We start from the raw sequence: 6,632 nt of genomic DNA on the forward strand, positions 1-6,632 counted from the left end.
ATTGTTGACGCCTCGATAGCTCAGTTGGGAGAGCGTCAGACTGAAGATCTGAAGGTCCCTGGTTCGATCCCGGGTCGCGGCACTTTTGCAATCTTACTCTCTTTTGCGCTCGCTCTTTCGCTTGTTTCCCCTCCAGGACGTGCTGCTTGTCCACACCATGCCACTTCTCCCCGCCGCCGGTTCGCCTCGTTGCTGTCATCCAATGGTCATATGTCTCGTGGAACTTGATTTGTCGATCCAGGCTAACCTGTGTGGGACCGGCTGAGCCGGACACAATTCGCGTCGTTGTCGCTTGTCTGATCGCGCCCGGACCGGTTCGTCATGCGTTCACCGCTCATCTAAACGCAGTGGGCCGACGCAATCAAGAGGAAATGGCGTTTCTGTTGCGGGAGTGCGGAATGACGATGGTGCACTCTGGCGTCTCGCTTGGGCCGAAATGACCCTGGACATGCGCGTGAAATGTCTCGTTGGGTAGACGGAAAGGAAGCCGAAGCTAGAGTTGGACAGTGGTTGCTGTCGGATGCGTTGTCGATTGGAAGTCTAAGTTTTGGAGCAGGTGGGTAGGTTTGATTGTTGACGCCTCGATAGCTCAGTTGGGAGAGCGTCAGACTGAAGATCTGAAGGTCCCTGGTTCGATCCCGGGTCGCGGCACTTTTTGCAATCTTACTCTCTTTTGCGCTCGATCTTTCGCTTGTTTCCCCTCCAGGTCGTGCTGCTTGTCCACACCATGCCACTTCTCCCCGCCGCCGGTTCGCCTCGTTGCTGTCATCCAATGGTCATATGTCTCGTGGAACTTGATTTGTCGATCCAGGCTAACCTGTGTGGGACCGGCTGAGCCGGACACAATTCGCGTCGTTGTCGCTTGTCTGATCGCGCCCGGACCGGTTCGTCATGCGTTCACCGCTCATCTAAACGCAGTGGGCCGACGCAATCAAGAGAAAATGGCGTTTCTGTTGCGGGAGTGCGGAATGACGATGGTGCACTCTGGCGTCTCGCTTGGGCCGAAATGACCCTGGACATGCGCGTGAAATGTCTCGTTGGGTAGACAGAAAGGAAGTCGAAGCTTGTGTTGGTCAGTGGTGGCTGTCGGATGCGTTGTCGATTGGAAGTCTAAGTTTTGGAGCAGGTGGGTAGGTTTGATTGTTGACGCCTCGATAGCTCAGTTGGGAGAGCGTCAGACTGAAGATCTGAAGGTCCCTGGTTCGATCCCGGGTCGCGGCACTTTTGCAATCTTACTCTCTTTTGCGCTCGCTCTTTCGCTTGTTTCCCCTCCAGGACGTGCTGCTTGTCCACACCATGCCACTTCTCGCCGCCGCCGGTTCGCCTCGTTGCTGTCATCCAATGGTCATATGTCTCGTAAAACGTGGATTGTCGAGCCAGGCTAACCTGTGTGGGACCGGCTGAGCCGGACACAATTCGCGTCGTTGGCGCTGGTCTGATCGCGCCCGGACCGGTTCGTCACGCGTTCACAGCTCATCTAAGCGCAGTGGGCCTACGCAATCAAGAGGAAATGGCGTTTCTGTTGCGGGAGTGCGGAATGACGATGATGCACTCTGGAGTCTCGCTTGGGCCGAAATGACCCTGGACATGCGCGTGAAATGTCTCGTTGGGTAGACGGAAAGGAAGCCGAAGCTTGAGTTGGACAGTGGTGGCTGTCGGATGCGTTGTCGATTGGAAGTCTAAGGTTTGGAGCAGGTGGGTAGGTTTGATCGTTGACGCCTCGATAGCTCAGTTGGGAGAGCGTCAGACTGAAGATCTGAAGGTCCCCGTTCGATCCCGGGTCGCGGCACTTTTGCAATCTTACTCTCTTTTGCGCTCGCTCTTTCGCTTGTTTCCCTCCAGGACGTGCTGCTTGTCCACACCATGCCACTTCTCCCCGCCGCCGGTTCGTCTCGTTGCTGTCATCCAATGGTCATATGTCTCGTGGAACTTGATTTGTCGAGCCAGGCTAACCTGTGTGGGACCGGCTGAGCCGGACACAATTCGCGTCGTTGTCGCTGGTCTGATCGCGCCCGGACCGGTTCGTCACGCGTTCACAGCTCATCTAAGCGCAGTGGGCCTACGCAATCAAGAGGAAATGGCGTTTCTGTTGCGGGAGTGCGGAATGACGATGGTGCACTCTGGTGTCTCGCTTGGGCCGAAATGACCCTGGACATGCGCGTGAAATGTCTCGTTGGGTAGACCAGAAAGGAAAGCCGAAGCTTGTGTTGGTCAGTGGTGGCTGTCAGATGACGTTGTCGATTGGAAGTCTAAGTTTTGGAGCAGGTGGGTAGGTTTGATTGTTGACGCCTCGATAGCTCAGTTGGGAGAGCGGTCAGACTGAAGATCTGAAGGTCCCTGGGTTCGATCCCGGGTCGCGGCACTTTTTGCAATCTTACTCTCTTTTGCGCTCGCTCTTTTCGCTTGTTTCCCCTCCAGGACGTGCTGCTTGTCCACACCATGTCATTTCTCCCCGCCGCCGGTTCGCCTCGTTGCTGTCATCCAATGGTCATATGTCTCGTGGAATTTGATTTGTCGAGCCAGGCTAACCTGTGTGGGACCCGGCTGAGCCGGACACAATTCGCGTCGTTGTCGCTTGTCTGATCGCGCCCGGACCGGTTTCGTTATGCGTTCACCGCTCATCTAAACGCAGTGGGCCGACGCAATCAAGAGGAAATGGCGTTTCTGTTGCGGGAGTGCGGAATGACGATGGTGCACTCTGGCGTCTCGCTTGGGCCGAAATGACCCTGGACAGCCGCGTGAAATGTCTCGTTGGGTAGACAGAAAGGAAGCCGGAGGCTGAATTGGGACAGTGGTGGCTTTTAGATGCGTTTTCGATTGGAAGTTTAAGGTTTGGAAGCAGGTGGGTAGGTTTGATTGTTGACGCCTCGATAGCTCAGTTGGGAGAGCGTCAGACTGAAGATCTGAAGGTCCCTGGTTCGATCCCGGGTCGCGGCACTTTTGCAATCTTACTCTCTTTTGCGCTCGCTCTTTCGCTTGTTTCCCCTCCAGGACGTGCTGCTTGTCCACACCATGCCACTTCTCCCCGCCGCCGGTTCGCCTCGTTGCTGTCATCCAATGGTCATATGTCTCGTGGAATTTGATTTGTCGAGCCAGGCTAACCTGTGTGGGACCGGCTGAGCCGGACACAATTCGCGTCGTTGTCGCTTGTCTGATCGCGCCCGGACCGGTTCGTCATGCGTTCACCGCTCATCTAAACGCAGTGGGCCGACGCAATCAAGAGAAAATGGCGTTTCTGTTGCGGGAGTGCGGAATGACGATGGTGCGCTCTGGCGTCTCGCTTGGGCCGAAAATGACCCTGGACATGCGCGTGAAATGTCTCGTTGGGTAGACAGAAAGGAAAGTCGAAGCTTGTGTTGGTCAGTGGTGGCTGTCAGATGCGTTGTCGATTGGAAGTCTAAGTTTTGGAGCAGGTGGGTAGGTTTGATTGTTGACGCCTCGATAGCTCAGTTGGGAGAGCGTCAGACTGAAGATCTGAAGGTCCCCGTTCGATCCCGGGTCGCGGCACTTTTGCAATCTTACTCTCTTTTGCGCTCGCTCTTTCGCTTGTTTCCCTCCAGGACGTGCTGCTTGTCCACACCATGCCACTTCTCCCCGCCGCCGGGTCGTCTCGTTGCTGTCATCCAATGGTCATATGTCTCGTGGAACTTGATTTGTCGAGCCAGGCTAACCTGTGTGGGACCGGCTGAGCCGGACACAATTCGCGTCGTTGTCGCTGGTCTGATCGCGCCCGGACCGGTTCGTCACGCGTTCACAGCTCATCTAAGCGCAGTAGACCTACGCAATCAAGAGGAGATGGCGTTTCTGTTGCGGGAGTGCGGAATGACGATGGTGCGCTCTGGCGTCTCGCTTGGGCCGAAATGACCCTGGACATGCGCGAAAAATGTCTCGTTGGGTAGACAAAAAGGAAGCTGAAGCTAGTGTTGGTCAGCGGAGGCTGGCAGAGGCCATTGCGATTGGACATCTAAGTTTTGGAGCAGGTGGGTAGGTTTGATTGTTGACGCCTCGATAGCTCAGTTGGGAGAGCGTCAGACTGAAGATCTGAAGGTCCCCGTTCGATCCCGGGTCGCGGCACTTTTGCAATCTTACTCTCTTTTGCGCTCGCTCTTTCGCTTGTTTCCCTCCAGGACGTGCTGCTTGTCCACACCATGCCACTTCTCCCCGCCGCCGGTTCGTCTCGTTGCTGTCATCCAATGGTCATATGTCTCGTGGAATTTGATTTGTCGATCCAGGCTAACCTGTGTGGGACCGGCTGAGCCGGACACAATTCGCGTCGTTGTCGCTGGTCTGATCGCGCCCGGACCGGTTCGTCACGCGTTCACAGCTCATCTAAGCGCAGTGGGCCTACGCAATCAAGAGGAAATGGCGTTTCTGTTGCGGGAGTGCGGAATGACGATGATGCACTCTGGAGTCTCGCTTGGGCCGAAATGACCCTGGACATGCGCGTGAAATGTCTCGTTGGGTAGACAGAAAGGAAGCCGAAGCTTGTGTTGGACAGTGGTGGCTGTCAGATGCGTTGTCGATTGGAAGTCTAAGTTTTGGAGCAGGTGGGTAGGTTTGATTGTTGACGCCTCGATAGCTCAGTTGGGAGAGCGTCAGACTGAAGATCTGAAGGTCCCTGGTTCGATCCCGGGTCGCGGCACTTTTGCAATCTTACTCTCTTTTGCGCTCGCTCTTTCGCTTGTTTCCCCTCCAGGACGTGCTGCTTGTCCACACCATGCCACTTCTCCCCGCCGCCGGTTCGCCTCGTTGCTGTCATCCAATGGTCATATGTCTCGTGGAATTTGATTTGTCGAGCCAGGCTAACCTGTGTGGGACCGGCTGAGCCGGACACAATTCGCGTCGTTGTCGCTTGTCTGATCGCGCCCGGACCGGTTCGTTATGCGTTCACCGCTCATCTAAACGCAGTGGGCCGACGCAATCAAGAGGAAATGGCGTTTCTGTTGCGGGAGTGCGGAATGACGATGGTGCACTCTGGCGTCTCGCTTGGGCCGAAATGACCCTGGACATGCGCGTGAAATGTCTCGTTGGGTAGACAGAAAGGAAGCCGAAGCTTGAGTTGGACAGTGGTGGCTGTGGGATGCGTTGTCGATTGGAAGTCTAAGTTTTGGAGCAGGTGGGTAGGTTTGATTGTTGACGCCTCGATAGCTCAGTTGGGAGAGCGTCAGACTGAAGATCTGAAGGTCCCCGTTCGATCCCGGGTCGCGGCACTTTTGCAATCTTACTCTCTTTTGCGCTCGCTCTTTCGCTTGTTTCCCCTCCAGGACGTGCTGCTTGTCCACACCATGCCACTTCTCCCCGCCGCCGGTTCGCCTCGTTGCTGTCATCCAATGGTCATATGTCTCGTGGAACTTGATTTGTCGAGCCAGGCTAACCTGTGTGGGACCGGCTGAGCCGGACACAATTCGCGTCGTTGTCGCTGGTCTGATCGCGCCCGGACCGCTTCGTCACGCGTTCACAGCTCATCTAAGCCGCAGTGGGCCTACGCAAATCAAGAGGAAATGGCGTTTCTGCTGGCGGGAGTGCGGAATGGACGAAGATGCACTCTGGAGTCTCGCTTGGGCCCGAAAATGACCCCTGGACATGCGCGTGAAATGCCTCGTTGGGTAGACCAGAAAGGAAGTCCGAAGCTTGTGTTGGTCAGTTGGTGGCGTGTCAGATGCGTTGTCGATTGGAAGTCTCAAGTTTTGGAGCAGGTGGGTAGGTTATGATTGTATGACGTCCTCGATAGCTCAGCTTGGGTAGAGCCCGTCAGACATGAAGAATCTGAAGGTCCCTGGTTCGATCCCGGGTCGCGGCACTTTTGCAATCTTACTCTCTTTTGCGCTCGCTCTTTCGCTTGTTTCCCCTCCAGGACGTGCTGCTTGTCCACACCATGCCACTTCTCGCCGCCGCCGGTTCGCCTCGTTGCTGTCATCCAATGGTCATATGTCTCGTAAAACGTGGATTGTCGAGCCAGGCTAACCTGTGTGGGACCGGCTGAGCCGGACACAATTCGCGTCGTTGGCGCTGGTCTGATCGCGCCCGACCCGGTTCGTCACGCGTTCACAGCTCATCTAAGCGCAGTGGGCCTACGCAATCAAGAGGAAATGGCGTTTCTGTTGCGGGAGTGCGGAATGACGATGGTGCACTCTGGTGTCTTGCTTGGGCCGAAATGACCCTGGACATGCGCGTGAAATGTCTCGTTGGGTAGACAGAAAGGAAGCCGAAGCTTGTGTTGGTCAGTGGTGGCTGTCGGATGCGTTGTCGATTGGAAGTCTAAGTTTTGGAGCAGGTGGGTAGGTTTGATTGTTGACGCCTCGATAGCTCAGTTGGGAGAGCGTCAGACTGAAGATCTGAAGGTCCCCGTTCGATCCCGGGTCGCGGCACTTTTGCAATCTTACTCTCTTTTGCGCTCGCTCTTTCGCTTGTTTCCCTCCAGGACGTGCTGCTTGTCCACACCATGACTCGGCACTGCTGAAACATTGACCATGAAGGCGGATACACTACCTGATAGTAAGCCACTTTCGGAGAAGAAATCCGCTGCCCCCGACAGTGCGCCGGCACCTTTACAGGCACCTCAAAAGACTTTAGAGAAGGAAGTACCTACACCGCAGCGACGACGCATTTCAGGGCCGGCGATGGGGCCACCA

At 55.7% G+C, this 6,632-nt stretch overlaps 2 non-coding genes across 2 annotated transcripts; both read left to right on the forward strand.

Moving 5' to 3' along the window:
• Positions 1–2,287: 2,287 nt before the first annotated feature.
• PITG_26410 lies at positions 2,288–2,362 on the forward strand. Its single transcript has one exon. It is a non-coding gene; the product is annotated as a tRNA-Phe (tRNA).
• Positions 2,363–5,721: 3,359 nt separating this feature from the next.
• On the forward strand, positions 5,722–5,800 carry PITG_26416. The gene has a single exon. It is a non-coding gene; the product is annotated as a tRNA-Ser (tRNA).
• The last annotated feature ends 832 nt before the right edge of the window (positions 5,801–6,632 follow it).

Source organism: Phytophthora infestans, genomic scaffold, assembly GCF_000142945.1.
Source record: "Phytophthora infestans T30-4 supercont1.9 genomic scaffold, whole genome shotgun sequence".
Lineage (NCBI taxonomy): Eukaryota > Oomycota > Peronosporomycetes > Peronosporales > Peronosporaceae > Phytophthora > Phytophthora infestans.